At 37.3% G+C, this 17,607-nt stretch overlaps 1 protein-coding gene across 1 annotated transcript in view; it reads right to left on the minus strand.

The window, feature by feature from the left end:
* Window positions 1–15,718, minus strand: part of TRPC4 (transient receptor potential cation channel subfamily C member 4) — a gene marked incomplete at its 3' end in the record, with an annotated part of 151,892 nt that extends 136,174 nt beyond the window's left edge. The window contains exon 1 of the mRNA XM_082602333.1: window positions 15,640–15,718. The remainder of the gene's footprint in view (window positions 1–15,639) is intronic.
* Window positions 15,719–17,607: the final 1,889 nt, after the last annotated feature.

The following is a 17,607-nucleotide window of genomic DNA, read 5'->3' on the forward strand; positions in this document are numbered from 1 at the left end:
GCTCTTCACAAAACACTTCAGAGAACTGAACCCGTACGGTTAAAGTCTGAGCGACTTCATGGCTCAAAGAGGATTTCAGTCCTGAGGGTTTGTAATTATGCAGTTACAGAATTGTGTCTCAAAATTGATATTTATTAAAAAAAATATATTTACAGTATAAATTTTTTTTGCCATCAAAAAACTTCAATAGAAAAATCTTTAATATACAAACTGCAATCATGGCAGCATCCATGGAGCATAATGGCAGACAGAGATAGCAGAAAAGGAGGCTGGGGGAGATAGGAATATATGAAAGGGAGAGGTATTCGGGGTCCTGAATTCTGCCTTTGTCCACACCAATCTTGTTTGTAAGAGCACTTGGTCTTACTACAGGGCATGTCAAAACATCCAGAGATGGATGGGCCTTGAGGTCTTCACCAAGAAGACCAGAAGTAGAGCACGGTATACCCCTCCAATTTTACACCCCACCTCCCATTCCATAATCTATGTAAATGCAGATCCAGTTAGGAGACAACTGATCTCAAAGTCCTTATTCAAGAAAGCCTTCAGGTCTGTGAGCAGGTGCTCTTGGTCATTAGTACTAATAAGAGAAAAGTGTCATGATGGCTTTCTGGCAAATCTACACGGTATGTAGAGAAAAAGAAAGTAGTACTCAGGTCACAAAGAATTAAGGTCTAAAGTATCTGCTTTGTTACAGGTCGGTGGAGTAGAAATAAAGTGGTCCTCTGGGTTGGGTTTGAGAGATCCCAAACATCTGCTCTTTCCTCAAGGACTCTCTTAGATAAAGGTTATAACCCCAAAGTTCTCCAGATGCCACCCCACAACTTTTGGGGAAGGCTGATTACCTTCCTCCAGATATATCAAGAGATTGACTGAAGTCCCATCACAGCCCACTGCATGGGCCTGGATCCCCACAGTCAGATGAAATCTATGGGCTTCCTGGGCAGAGGATTGGGTGTGCAGTTACGGAGGCTCAGGTCCTGGATAGGAAGGTAGCCCAGTGGGCAAGTGAGCTCAGCGGTCCTCCAGCTTGTCCATTTGTTGTCCCAGCCAATATGAAAACTGTGTTTCATCCATACCATGAAATACTACTAAGGAATGAAAAGGAACAAGCTATTGATAAACACAACTACTTGGATGAATCTAGGGTTGGTGGCCAAGAGGTTCCACTGGAAGGGAAGTCCAGCTTTAGGGTGGGTTCTCCTGAAGCTCAGAGATGGTGTACTTGTTGTTGACCATGAGATGAACTCCTTTCCATGGTGGTAGATGTGGTGTTCAGGACCATGGTCACAACCATGGCATCAGACTGTGGGCTGAGGGATAGGTTAGGAATGTCAGATCAAAAAACAAATATGCATCTCACCTCTGGGACAGGACCAACCAGACTAAATAGAATTTAATCTAACCCCTCACTCTCTTCTGAGCAAACATAATGGTCCTTTAGCCAGATCCTCCTCTAAGGCCTCATCATACTTAAAGACATTTATTAACCTGGAAGGGGCTGTGGAGAGAACTTAAGGTTCTCCATTCCTGGAAGGTTCATACTGACAACCAAACACTCACTTGTCAGTCTGGAGCTGAGACCACGCTGTGTTTGGACTTAACGATGGATCTGTACAGTCTATATTGGGAAGATGGCATCTTCCTCATCCACTTCTGAATCCCTTTTGCACAGAATAAAACTACAATGTATATTTTTTCAAAAAAGACAATAGTGCACATCTCAGGGTAAACAAGGTCTGATTTGGATCATACGAACACAACTAGCAGATATATTAATCAAATGCTGAATGATACTGATGAAAAGTTCAGAGATAATATCTCATAGGTAGGTTCGGGTGACGACTTAAATTATATGAACTTGTTGCTATAGTGTTGGGCACATCTGTGGAACAACATTAAGGAAATATTTCAGGCCTTAGGCAATTTTAGCAATAACAGTTATAACTAACACAAACAGCAGTGAGAGATGACACTTTCCCAACCTTGTATAATGGATTTCGAATGGAGAAATGAAGATTACTCAGAAAACCACAGGCCTGAAAAAAAATCTCACCTCAGTGACAAAGAGGTCAAATTGCTACTGCATGATATTGCCTCTATTTTTTGTTGAGTGAATAGTGTCTTTGTTATTCAATAAGAAAGAGCTAATTAGTTGGAACTTAATTATAATTGATTTGAGCCACATTAATATGGTTTTATTTAGAATTTATTATTTTATACAAAATAGCTTTAAAGTGATTGTTTAAAATGGTTGTTCTAATGTCACAGACTTGGTCATTTTGCAAGAATAATGTTACTCCTGAGCTAATAAAAAAAACAGGTTAAACATTCCAAAACTCCTTTGCAGTCGCTATATTCATCTCTCTGTGGGTATAATTATGTATCTATACTATACCATATAAGTATAATTCTTTCTTTTAAACATTTTGACTCAATTTTTTGGCATTAAATTCAAAATATAAAAGAAGTACTTGTGTTTCTGACTATGATAGAATGGCATGTAGTGGACTAACATTCCTTCTGATAATGTTTAGAAAAGCTGGGTAAATAAGAACAAACAAGCAAATAAACAAATCTCTGTCTAAAGAAAATTTCCAATTATCATACTAAGTAAAGCAAGTCAGAGAAAGACAAATATCATATGATATCACTTATATGTGGACTCTAAAAAATGATACAAATGAACTTATTTACAAAACAGAAACAGACTCACAGACTTAGAAAACAAACTTATGGTTACCAAAGTGGAAAGTTGGGCAGGGAGGGACAAATTAGGAGGTTGGGATTAACATATACACACTGCTACATATAAGATAGGTAATCAATAAGAACCTAGTGAATAGCACAAGGGACTCTACTCAGTACTCTGTAATAACCTATATTGGAAAATAATCTAAAAAATAATGGATATATGTATATGTATAACTGAATCACTTTGCTGTTTACCTGAAACTAACACAGCATTGTAAATCAACTGTACTCCAATATAAAATAATTTTTTAAAAAAAATCAACTTAGAGCTGACTAGGACTTGAGGAGCCAATATCTCAGTTAGGGAGAAACCACAGAGAGATGACCTGACCTTCTACAAACCACATTTCCCCTCAATGCATCTGCCAAGGCAAATACAAGTTTCTCATGTCCTGGTAAGAAGGGAGACAGATGGAAGTGAGTCTCACACTCAGCAGCAATTTTCTCAAAGCATTTGTTAAAATCTTAAGCTTTGCAGGAAAATAAGTAAGACACTTATCAGAAAGCTGCTGAAATTTAGAGTATTCATCAATCTTGCAAAAATGCAGAGGAAAAATTCATATTCAGGAATCTTCAAGGAGAAGTGTTCTATTAAATAGCCAAGGTTCTCAGACCCTAGGGTCTTATAACATATCAACGGGGTCAACCAGGGGTTTATGGGCTTGCAAAGTCTGAAATTAGCCTCTCATCAGCTTAGGTTCTGGTTGGATTAAGATGTTTACTCCCATTTTAACTGCCTTCCAGAGGATAGATGAAGCTATTAAAAATATCCAGATTACAGCACAGAGAGCAAAAATGTATGGAAATACATTAAAAGAAGAATTAAAAGAATACTAGAAATATGACACAGACTAAAAAGGAAAAAAAAAGTGTAACTGGAGGTGTTAAGGGGGAAAAAAGGTAGGTGCAAAACTACCTCTGAAGAGATAATGACCAAGAATTTTCCAAAACTGATATCAAGCCATATTTAAGAAATGTTCCAAACGCCAAGCAGCAGAAATCCAAAGAGATCACTTCGGTACATGATTGTAAAACTACTGAAAACAAAAGACTAAAAGAAAACATAAAAGCAACCAAAAACAAAGAACACGTTGCCCTCAAAGGAGCCACAATCAAACTGATGGCTGACGTTTCAGCAGAAATGATAGAAGTCAAAAGTCCATTGAGTGGCATAAGGTACTGGAAGAAAATCATTTTTACTCTAGAATACTATAACCAATGGAAATAGCTTTAAAAGTGAGATCAAATAAAAACATTTTCAATCAAACAAAAACTGAGAAAAATTTTTGCCAACATACTGACACTAAACATGCTGAAGAGAACTCTTGGTTGCCCACAGAGGCATGGCGGTGCTACAAGGAACAGAGGGCATCTAAAGACAGCAGGTGTAGCACCTGCAATTATAAAAATAAAAAAGAAAACCAAAGTTAAAAAATAAAACAGATTTATAATTGTTCTTGAAAAAAATTAAAAAATTAAATCTATCCAGCTCAGCCCACCCCTCCACCAAATGCATGCATGTCAGCGTGTATAAAATTTTATTTTTTAAATGATCAATATACTGTCCCTCAAGTTTATTTCTACTTTCTTCTCTGATAAGAAAGACGACTCTAGCTTATCAATAGTCAAGTAAATGTTTTGCATTGGTTGGTCTTACACATATATGTCAAATAACTGACAAACACTTTCAAAGTACTGCTGTGAATTTTAAGAAGATAAACTGAAAGTATTTGCTGCATGAATTAAAATTAAAGGGTTAAACTCTTTTTAAAATGAATGAGTAGTTATGATTAATACATCAGTAGTATATCTTAAGTATTTTGTTATTTCAGACAAGACATTTAAAATATTCATATAGATCTTTATAGTGAATTCATATAATATTTATCCTTATGATTATGGTCAGCATTTATTTTAGTGTAAAACACAAAAATGGTCAGAAATCCCAGCACCATCATGTCATGACTTTCCCCTCATAATGGAGCAGATCGTACAACTGACCATTTTTCTTAAACACAATAGTTCAGTCGTGCCCCTTGTATACCAAGAAAGAACGTAACAATGTGAAATTTCCTTTCTTAAAATCCTTTGCTTAAGCCCTTCTTGATATGAAATTTTCTTAAATATATTAGAAAGAAACTTTTATCTCTAACCTAAAGAAAAGAAACTAACAAGAGTATTTTATCAGAAGTCACGATTCATTAGAGGTTGCAATTAAATTTCACCATGAGCACAGAACCTAACCACAATTTTATAAATGTTCAGAGAAATAAATGTTCATTACACTTGCCATCTACATATGGAAGTACCCTGATCTGGTAGAGGCAGCAGGGAATGTTGGTTCCTATACGGCCATTTCTCTGTCATCAGCCTCCAGTCTATGAGGGAGCAGCCTTAAACACAGGACCAATTAGACAATTGAAGATGCTCATCTGTAGATATGAGGACAGAGTGCAAGCAGTAGATATTATTGAATGCTGCACTGGAAATGAACCGAAGGGTATATGAAACCCTTTGAGCAGTCACTGTCTTTGTTATACCTGTACATCCATTTCATTATGATTCAAAGCAAAATAAATTCTGGAAGACTCTGAAACACTCCTAAAAGCTATTGAATACCGATGCATTCTATGAGCAGAGGTTATCTTCAATCACATTAAATAATTGACACATAATCCTTATATATTTTTATAGATAAGAAGATCTTGACTCATAAGATGGTAGTTCAGTTTTCAAATAACTCTCTTTAAATAAACTGAAACGAATTAAGGTTATATGGTTCAAATATACCTAAGTTATTCAACAGTGGATCATTTCAAATACTCAATTTGTTGAAAAAAATAGTGGTAATTTTAATATTTAATTGTTCCCAGTATTTCAATTATATCAATGTAATAACTAGTAAGAAAATATTTAAGAAGATTAGAAAGTTAGGTTTTAACTTCTGGTTTCAGTGATTCACTGTTAAGTACAACTGACAAAAGCAGTTTTGTTTTTGTTCTGTTTTGTTTTTTTTAGGGGCTCTGGTTTAATTCTGTTCTGCTCTGTTGTTCCTCCAACACGTGTTTTATTAGGTATAGTTTGTTCTCTTTATTTTATTAATTTTTTTAGATGTTGGGGGTAGGAGTTTATTAATTTATTTTATTTATTTTTGCGGTGTTGGGTCTTCGTTTCTGTGCGAGGAGGGCTTTCTCTAGTTGTGGCGAGCGGGGGCCACCCTTCATCACGGTGCGCGGGCCTCTCACTATCGCGGCCTCTTTTGTTGCGGAGCACAGGCTCCAGACGCACAGGCTCAGTAGTTGTGGCTCACGGGCCTAGTCACTCCGAGGCATGTGGGATCCTCCCAGACCAGGGCTCGAACCCTTGTCCCCTGCATTAACAGGCAGATTCTCAACCACTGCACCACCAGGGAAGCACGACAAAAGCAGTTTTTGCTCTTCAGGTTAGATTTTTTTGATATTTTATATGTTAGGAAAAATTCTTTATTATAAGCACTATTATAATGAAATGTTTTTTCATTAAGTCTTCTTTTATTCATGAAAGGGCAAAATCACTTGCTGGTTCACTCTGTTCCACGAATGTGCTGGAATGCTAAATGGAAATATACGGTTCAGTTCTCTAGTAGTTTGCACGTTACAAATCAGAATGTTAAGCTGTGAGGTTAGAATGAACCAGATAAGCAAATAAGTCTTTTCCTTCTGCCAACATTTTCTTTTTATACAGCACATACAGAGAGACATACCTTTTTTTTTAGATACAAAGCTATTTAATATCCTACAGAGCAATAATAACCCGAATATTTGAGTGTTCTTTAAAAATATTTTTTTCTCTTTAATTGTAGAGGCTTTAGAGGCTTAGAGACAGGCACTCCGATTATTTCACATGATAACTCTCAGACAATAAAAACTTCTGGTAGAGTGGATAGTCCTAGGGATGTACTCCCCCAAACATGATTCTAAAAACATGAATGTAGCTCAGTGTAGTCCCCTTTTTGTTCCCAATATTTAAGACCATGAGGTAGCTGGCCTATTTTGAGGCCTTCAATACATGCTCAGCTGTAGACAGAAGAGCTTCCTAGAAACACTAACAGTGGATACTGAGAACTCTTAGATGATTCTAGGATGGGTTCATCCATCTAAGACTATCTTGAGCCAAAGTTTTTTATGTACCAAGGCAAAGGGATAAGGGGGTGAGGATCCAAGTCAAGATACCCCTAGCTCTAAAACTGCCTTCTTCTCTTAGGTTTGCTTCATTGGTTCAAAGGGCCATTGGGCAACATGTGGCTGTATCACCATAAATCCATCAAGACTTTGGAAACAATTTATCTCCTAAAATACATCACCTTTGAATGGTAAGTCAGTAATATCTATATATAAAAGGAAAGCACCATCTTTAACAGTGTCAATAATACTATTTCAATTTAACATAAATTTCTGGTTGGAAACTCTAAGCCCTACCCTTATAGAAAACAATAATTGGAGGCAAGGAAGATGCATTTGGATTTCTTCCAACATGACCTGATGTTACTTTTTTTAAATTCCAAATATAGACTATATTTATTTCAGCATGACTTGTTATTTTCCTAATAAGTTTTCTATTTCCATGAGAAGAGATCAGGTGACAATAAAACAGCAAAACATCTACAAGATAACAGGGGACACTAGAACATATTAAGAAGCTTATGAGAATCTTTTTTGGAAATCTTAAACAAAAAGGTAATATGTGCCTCTCTGTATGCTCAGCATCTAGTAGAGTGATTGCCATGCATTAAGTAAGTCCTTCATGAAGCATTTTATATGTGTGTATATGTATCATATATGTATATAATATTTTAAAAAATCATTTGGTAAGATTTGAGCATTTGCTTAAAAAAAGACTTTTGAATTAGATGAACTTCCAAGTCATTCATTACATATCTAACCTTTCTACAGGGAGACTAATACATTGGCAAAAAACTTCCTTTGTCTTTTATAGGCTACTTTATCCTCTTTGCTAATAATTTTTATCTCCCTGTCTCTGATAATTACTCTGTAAGCATCATCTTAAGAACTCATCCCCAGGAGCAATCTCCCACTCTGTATCATTCTGTACTACTTATATAGCATTATATATAGCTATATGTACAGGTACACATATATATGTATATATTACATATATATGTATATATATATACAGTACATACAGATGGAGATATATATATAATTTATGCTTAATTAATGAATTTAAATGCAGGTTTTAAGGGCTGGTATATGTTTAAATGCAAATATATATATATATTTCTACACAGTTAAACGAATCCCAACATTGCTTGTCAAACTACAACTATCACAGAAGAGAATTCATTTAAAGTATAGCCTTCAATGTGATCTTCAGGGTATACAGCCTAAAGATTTTATGTAAAGAGATCTTTACATAAAATGATACCCATGCTTCACAAACAGTAAGGATGATTATATATAAAGCATGATGGATTCTCCATCCTTCACTCAATGTACACTATGTCCTTTCATCCTTCCATCATATTTGGGAGGATTCATATTGGTATGTGACCAGTTCCTTGAAAGAACAGCATATTAAAATGCAGAGGTTGAGCATAGCAGTTGACAACAATTACCCATGCATTCATTTATTCCATTCACCCATTCAAAAAGCATATGTTGAACACTAATTATCCTAATTCTGTGAAAATGAAAATTACGATCCAATGAGCTATGAACTATGATCCTGGTATGCACAGGGTACTAGCTTACACAATTGTGTTGTTTCTCCACTATGGTTTAGAGGTAAAATATATTAAAAGTGTAGCAGAGTACCTGAACACTGTTCATAAACTTTCATTTGTAAGAATTTTACTCTTAATGAAGCAGAATAAAAAGACTAAAAATACACCAACCACCCTCCCAGAAATAAAAGCTCATGCCACCCACAGTTGGACATCATATACTGTCAAGGTTTTGACAAGAATTTTTAGCTTAATTTATCAAATCTAATCACACCAAAGACGTCTCTGACTTTCTTTAGTTCAGTAGATATTCCTGAGAAATACTTGTTTTGTCCTCTTTCTACTCTAATCACACTTTTCTTGGTGTAATAGAACTAAAACTCGCTCCTGAGAATTTCAGCACAGCACCACTTAAACTACAGCACATTGATAATATAATTGGTTATATAAATCCTGTGAAAATGAGCATTATAGTTGACTGAAAGTTATGTCCATTGAATAATTGACATAAAAGTTGACTGAAAGTTATGTCCATTGAATAATGGTGGGTTATGTTTATAACATAGGAAGTAATATGGTACTCACTATATCCCATAAGTGCAAAGTTATCATTATAATGGCTTCATTAGTTAAATAAATATGCTCACAATTATATGATTGCAATGGAATTATAAAACTGAAATAAATTAAGTATGCTTAATTGCAAAAGCATAATATTTTCGACAGTCAAAGTCAATTAAAAACTCACACATTTTTTGAGCATTCTCTGGGTTCCTTAAAGGAGTTTACTGTCTAGTTCAGGAGATATACCTCTACCCATCTGCAAGGCAGAATATAACAAGGGTTTTGCTTGTGTTTATATGCGTGACACCTGGAGACATAAAGGAAACTTTCAAGGAGACAGTGATATTGAGCCAGGTTTTGGTGCCTGGAGAACATTTTGACAGGATGCAATAAGGGAAAAGTTATTCTGTACAGAGGGAGCTTTGCCAGCAAAGGCAAAGATGAAGATCTAATTTGTGTGTCACTCATCTATTTATTCAATTATTCATTTACTAATATTCAAGCAATATCTACTGAATGGATATCACTTCAGTGCTAATTTTTGTAATGGTATGACATATATTCAAAAAAGTTATTTCCTCAATTTCGACATCAATAGGTTTTTGGATTTAAGCACTCTGGTTTTAAATTCAGGTGTAGGTTTAAAAAAAAAACCCATGGCAAGTTTGTTAAAATGTGCCACCAGCTGACAGATATCTTCTGGGATGCATGAAAGAGCATTCCCCTCATTAAATACCAAGGAACATGCAAAATAATTAGGAAATTAAAATGAAGACAAAACAAACACTTGTCTAGAAATTTCATATAACACTAAAAAGATGCAATATAAACCTGTCTTAACATGACTGTGTTTTGTACAAAGACATTTTATCAACAGCCTGCAGATATTCTAAAGTTTTGAATGACAATTTTTTATTTAGAAATTATAATCTCATGACTATGTAAAAATGTATTACCTTGAATGCTATCCATGAAAATCAGCCTTTTTTTCTTTCCACATATGTTACATTTAGATTCGAGAGTAAGAAAGGAAATAATTTTAAGAAACTAGCTTGAGCTGAGTAGCTCATCTGCTCTGCTTCAAAACCCATGGAGCTTTAGTTAAGAGCATTGTTTCAAATTCTAGCCTCATGATGGGGTCTGGCCTCGTAATTATGTCCCAGTGTTATAACATTTGAAAAATTAAAGCAATTAATGACTGCAAGAATACAATGAATTTATGGACCTTGTTAAAAGATTACTAACTTTATTTTGGAGACCATAAGAATCAAGTAAAAAGAGTATTGGCTTTAGAATCAAGTAGACATGGATTCCAATCCTGAATCTACCATAAAGCAGCTTTGTGATTTTTAAAAAATTTTTTTTAGTAATTTAGTCTTTTCACATTTGTTAAAAGGTAGTAATAATACCTTAGTGTTAGGGTAGATGTGAAGATAAATGAGAGAGAAAAAAATTTTTTTCTAAGTTTCTAGCATAGCTCCTGGCATACCTTAAGTACCCATAAATAATGGCCCCCTCTCTTATTTCTCCTTTCCTTTTTTCATAATAGTTCCTGTTTTCCTGTCTTAAGTAAAATTTACTCTTGATAATATTTGTTCAAGGAATGACTTATGGTAACTTTTTCAACATATTTCAAAAACCTAGCAAACTACAGGCAGAGTGTAACGAATGCATATCTGATTCATTACATTTCACTTGCCATTTCTCAAAAAGAATGCAGTGTGCTAGATAAAGCCATCAAGGCATGTTTTTAAATTAACGTTTTACTTAACATTTCTAATTTTATGAATAAAACTGTGCCCATGTGTCATCTGTTGCTTCTCAAGAAGCCGTTACTCAGTGACACTGCTGTGTTTTAAAGGAAACATTTTTATAAGGGCTGACAAAACATACACTAATATTAATGGGATATCAGTTAAAAGAAAAGATCAAGTACTGAAACTATTGTCTCTCTTTTATAACCTGTTTAAGTGAAACTGAACTTTCAGAGGGATCACTGAGATTTTTTTAAAATTTAAGTATATCTACATTTACTGAATAGTTCATGGAACAATGTAGTTTTAAATTGATGCATTTCCAATGCATGTGTCTTTAATTTTCAGTTTCACAAATGAAGAGCTTCTTCTCCTAAATGTATTTTTTCATCGTAGCATATTTTGGTAGTACTAATGTTTTCAGAGATCAGGTCTTCATTTGTACTGATTAAAAAGATACAACTATGATATTACATCCCTAACCAAAATATTCTCAAATCTCTTAAAATATTAAGGTCTCAATGCATCTTGGAGGATTAGAACTAGAAAACATAAGGAGAGGAAAGATAGTTCTAAAGCAGTTTTTCATCACAACTAGATAGAAGCAAATGTCCAATTTAAGTTGGGTTGAATTAACAAGTTTTAATGTTTATTTGGTATGAGTATGTGTTGTGCGGCATGATGAAGCATAAATTAGGTGAAAAGACAAGGTTTTTGTTTTGAGCTGTCTCTTCATCATTTTTAATAAGAACCAAAATGCTAATTGTGGGTTTTCCATAGACATTAAAGAGGTGAGTAACATTAGTTTCAGTTTGTCCCAGACAATACAACGTGGGAGGAAAAGATGCACACTAGAATCTGATCTCATAAAATGTTCAGCAATTATGATTTTGAAAAAAGAAAAGTTAATAGTTTATTATATTTCCCTTCATCTAGCTTGTTTTTAAAAAGAAACCAAGCACATTTGCATAAGAAAATATTCAGTCCACAGTTTTACTTTCCTAGTTAGTGTTTAGCATTTCTTCTATGTCTTTATTTACAAAATCCTTTGTCTCTTGGAGCACTGATATTCACAATATTAACTACTGAACAAAAGTGTGCATGTCTTTATTTTTGTTCCAATATATGAATTAATTAGAAAAGGCAGATTGTCAGTTTTCAGTTGCTAAATATAATGTCGATAATCTGAATTGCCATAAATTATCCTGACAATTAAACACGCAGGCATAAAACCATGACAATATTTTCTACAATATATTTGTGAAAGTATTTTCAACTCAGTGGGGTTAATCAGTGCATCCCTAGAGGGTATTATTATACTTCAATAGAAATTTATCACATCTATAATAGGGTTTAAGTTTAAAAGTTTAAAATGTATGTACTGAACACGATATTCAAATTCCCCTAATCAGAAAGAATAAAAGCAATGTCTGGTGTTTCCTACTTATATAAAGTATGTGTTAATAAAGTCTATCTTATGTGGAAAGTTATTTGCTCTCTTACCATTTTAAGAATCAAAGTGGCCACAAAATTCATATAGAACTTTAATTTTCTCAAGGTTTTCTCTTTGCATTTTGAACTTGACTTTACAGGAATAACTGCCACAGAAAAATAAATAATGTAAAAATTACAAAATATTAAAGCTTATAAGTAATGGAAAATTTATTCCACCTCTTATATCTGTGATAATGACCATTAAGCAAGTAAATTGAAACTTACTTTTCAAAAACCAAGATTTTCAGAGTTAATATTTGACAGGATTTACTAAAGAGACATGTTTCTTTTACCTGTTGAGCTGAGATAGATTATGCTTTGATGGATGCCCATGTTCCTTTAAGCTCTTGACTAAGTGGAAGAACTTTTCTAACTTTGCAATTACAAATCTTCTTGCTATGCCTTAAACTGTCTGCCTACCTAACTATATATTCATTCACTCAATGAATATTAAGTACATCTTATGTATCAATTTCATTAACCTGTTAGCACTTCTCTTTGTGTGTAACTTTCTTGGCACTTCACTCCACAATGGCAAGCTTAGCAGGGTAGCTGAGCTCTGATCAGCTCTACTGAAAGGGTCTCCAGCTCTGTGGTCTCATTCATGAACAATGAAAATGCTTGCTTTCTTTCTACCTGTACTAACCGTCCATTAATTCAAGACATTTGCATAAAATACTTTGATAAAGCCAATTTAACTTCTACCGACACACTGATTTGCATTAACTGCATTAATTTATAAATAGTTTTTAAAGTGCATCTTTAGCAATATCTTACTAAATTTTGATTCTAATATTCGAACTGCTAGTTATCCCTTTATCTTATTGATTCTTTGACTTACATACTTAAGAGAGAGGTGTTTCTTGGTTTACTGTCCGGATGAACAGAAATAAGTATTACAAATCTAAGTTTAAATAGCCAACCATAACACAGTGATGACGATTTCAATGTTTTAACATATCCACCCACTCTTACTCTCCCTAATTCAGAATTTAAAAAAAAAACACACAACAAACATAACAAACTCTAGCTAACCTTTTCTCTTAAAGAATTTGTAATACGTTTTGTGCAGCAAATACTGTAATAGGAAATCCAGAAAGTATATGAGAACGGAATTTTTTTTTCAGTGTTACAAGTCTGTTTTAAATTTCCTTTTAATAAAACAAGTAAACCTTGCTTCTGTCTCCCCCTGCTCCTTTGGCTTGGTGCTCACTCAGAGTAAGCGACCTGCTGCATTTGCCCCCTGTGGATATTAACCACGAAGGGCCACCCTAAGAAACCGTATGAACAGGATTACACCATAGTGGATACAGCATGGTGAATACAGACAAGACACGGAGCTCCCTTGTCTCAATCTCTCCCAACCGTCTATCCCTTTCCAGTATTCTCTAGTTACCTCATCACCAAAGGCAGCTGAGTTCTCAGCTAGAACAACAAGTTGTGCAGCAAATCTCAGTGATTCAGCCAAGTAGCAAACAGGGTCATTGGCTTAGTTGGAATTTCAGTTGCCAAGCAAACTAGGAATCCCTAGCCTGGGTCCAGCGACACGGATAAGTGTTTCTGTTTTTTTGATAGAGAATGAAAATGACGCAGAGTATAATTGATCGACAGGATACTGATCACTATCCTTTCTTCATTACCCCAGTTTAGGTACCAGAATCTAAGGGCTCACTTATATACGCCCAGGGGCCACCAAGATCTCCATTTTCCCTAAATGCATAAAAGGCTAAAAACAGCCTTCTTTCCCAGCTCCATATCGTGGCTGCTGCTGCATTGAGTACCATATAAGTCACACTGGGGGTTCACTCTTTGCCCTCTCCCCTGCTTTAAAGCCGGCTGCGGTGAAAGGCTGAGAACTCCAGCTCAGCACGGGTCCATCACAGAAAAAGCTTCACGGACCCAGTCCCAAGCCTTAGAGAAACCGTGCAGCCGGAGCCTCTTGAACTCATAACCCCCCAGGGACGTCCGCTTCCCAAGGGAGAGCCGGCTTCCCAAGCAGCTTGAGAAACTTAACCGAGATCCCAGAAAGCAGGCGAGGTATAGCTCGGGTCAAATGGAGCTCTGAGGCGACAGCCTCTTTACCTGCAAAGTTGCAATCTTCTGGCTGAAGAGGGATCGAGTCAAGGTCGGCGGTGCGGGTGCTTGGCCGGGTGAGAGCACGCCCGGCAAATTCCAACGGGATTTCCTTAGTCTCCGCCGAGTTTTGGAGCATTCCAAGGAAAACGCACGAAGCTGGAGCCCACGCAGCTGGCACCGAACTGGGCGGAGTGAGGATGCTCTGAGAGTGATGCCATGGGAGGCGGGGGAGGGGAGGCCCTGGAGGGGGAGGTGAGCTCCCGGGGAAGAGAACCTCGCCCACCCTCGCCCTTACGGACCCCTCCGGATAAAGTTAGCGTTCCCGCGGCTGTCAGACGATGAACCCGGAGGAAGGCACCCCTCCCTCCATCTCCGGCGGCTGCCTGACTCGGGGTCCGCACAGACCGGGTTCGGAGGGGACCACTCGTGAAGATGCGCGTCCCACGCACCGCTCTGCCTGGCGGTGGATGGGACCCGCGCGAGGGCAGGACCCCAGCTCGGCTGCCCAGGAATACCCTCCGCCTCCCGGGGCCAAATGTTTGGGCTGAACCAAGTGTTTGGGGGCAGGCGAGCTCACCACAAACCAGCGGTCATCCAGCCCTGTCGGTGGCCAGAACCCACCCAGTGATCCTGGAGGCGAGCCAGACACACCTCCAGGCTCCGGGAGAGCTCTGCAGGCTGCCCGACTCCAGTTCGCGTCAGGACCCGGCTTCTGAACACCCTGCTCCCACCCTAGTAAACAAGCACCCGGGCGGCAGGTCGCCTGACTTGAAAAAGTAACCGCCACCCTCACCCCGTAACTCTCAAAGCTTCTCCCACTCTGGCTCTTCTGGGGTCCCGGCACCCGCTCTCCCGTCCTCAAGGTGTCAGACTTCCCCTGCAAGATCAGGCGTCTGCGGCTTGCTACTAGTGTCAACAATGGAGACGGTCGCAATGAATAAATGACGAGGCAGCGTTCCACCCACCCTCATCCAGCTCTGTCTTTGCAACAGGCATAGGAAATCAGTAAGTTTCCAAATATTAACTAAAACCCCAAACGCGCACCAGCCTAGGAGCGCGAAGTTCGGTGGCTTCAGGTGGGATGTATTGAGAGACAGAGAAAGAGAGAGAGAGAGGGAGGGAGGGAGGAAGAGAGAGAGAGATGCTCCCATCAGCGTACTGAGATTTCAGGATAAAAGTTATCTTTTGGCAATCACTTTAATGGTCACACCTTAGAATTAGATCGAAGTGTTTAGAGGAAAAACACATATATCGGCCAAGTTGGCAATAACTTACTTGCTTGCCACTGCGACGCGGTGATTCCCAGCTTGTCACTCAAAGAGGCTTGGTTGGTCACGACCCAGGGACTGGAGAGTCCATTTGTGAAATAGAGAGTGGCGTCCACGCGGAATCTTAGCTAGCGATGAGCGATTACCCGACTTGACACCCTCGGGTTCTACTTGATTCCTTTTATCTTTCAAAAGCCCTGGGGTGAGCTGCTGGTCGCCCGTTGCGTCCCAGCAGATGCCTGCTCCAGCTTCGCGCTTGTGCAACAGATGAGTGGCAACCCTTTCTTCCTGTCCCAGCCACACGCGTCGTTGCACCTTCTGGGAATCAGTGCTCTGGCGACTGCTGGGAGGACCAGTTTCTTCCCAAGAAATATTCCCCCAAGGGAGTCAAGAATAGGCAGCAAGCGGGACCCCTACGCAGATTCCAAAGGGCAACATTAGAGAATTTCCTTCTTGGCTGTCTTTTATATTTTCCTCCTAAGTTCACAAGAGTTGAGGGTTTTTTTGCTTGCTTGTTTTCTTTTTCTTTTTGAGTATTTACATGAGTAAAGAGGATATTGCTAGAGATCACCCCCTGGGGTGATGTGCATGCTGCTTTTTTAAAAAAAATCACTTTTCTTATTTCTAAACTTTTCTTTCTCTCTAGCTTACGGCTCTTCTCATGGGTTTATCTCAAGCCCAGGCTGGACCCCTGTTGTAAATTTCTAGGTCATCTCCTACAAATACTGAGGTACACAGAAGCAAACGTGGTTCCTATAATATCTCTCCAGAAAATTAATTAAAGGCACAAACAACAAAGGGATTCCTTTCTTTCCTCAAATCTCTCTTTTTACTTCTTTACCACAAAAGTACTTTAACATTTTTAAACAGTTTGTAAAATGTTTTATGTTAAACAATGACATTTATGAAATATGCAGGAACACACGTATCTGTAGACACGGTAATGAACTTTATAATAAATACAAATCTACTTTCTGCCTAACAAGGGAGGGGGAGGGCAGTATATATGAAAATCTATTTTTTGCAATGGAGCAGTAAATATTTTTGTATTTTTTTATGAAACAACTTATATTCCCATTAATTATCAGTAATTAAAATGTTTTAATGCCTAAGAAACAAAAGTGAAGCTGACGTTTATTAAGGTAATGTTTTGTCTCAGCCTGATAAACAAAAGCCTACATATTTAAGTGTGTGTCTTTTAAAATAAACCCATAACAGAATTCCACATACTAAGATGAGTGTATGCCTTTGTAGTACATTTAAAAATCCATGCAAAAGAAAGTGGACCAGTGACGACACATACCCATTAAAGGCTGAGAACTTTACTTTGCAACCTTAGCCTCTGTACCAAATTATATGCCTGCTCCTGCCTCTCTCAGGATATGTTCTTTATAACAAATGCCATCTCTGTCATGATGTTGGTGAAACGCATTTTGTCAATTTCCCTAATATGGCAGTTTTTCCACAAAAAAATGTGCCTGTGAATGAATCTACCATAAATACAAAACAGAAAGGAACAGGGAGGACAGCCATCTGAGTAGGCTGTGTTTCCATGGAAAGAGGAATGTTCTATTGATCCCTGAGCCTCATTTGCAACACTTGCATGTGCTTATTGATGGCTGACCTCATGCCACCTGCTAAAATGATTAACGATTACAAGAAAGTTATTTGAATTCTATTTAAACAACACTGAACTGCGTATACTACAGTCATTAGCAATAGAAGGACAATTTGCTTTTGTTTAAATTTTAAAATACAAACGTGACATCATTCCACAAACTGGCATTCCACTTAAAATGCAATTCACTGAACTCACAGAAATTTACAATAAAAGGTTATATGGTTACTTGAAATTTCTTTTGAGTACCTTAGTCAGAAAAACAAGAAAGTGCTCATTTTGAAATTAGCAAGAGATAAGTTAGTGACCCCACAAATGATAGCAGTGAAACTATTCTCTACAATGCCTATTTATTCG

This window comes from Mesoplodon mirus, assembly GCF_964341445.2.
Source record: "Mesoplodon mirus genome assembly, chromosome: 17".
NCBI classification, from domain to species: Eukaryota; Metazoa; Chordata; class Mammalia; order Artiodactyla; family Ziphiidae; genus Mesoplodon; species Mesoplodon mirus.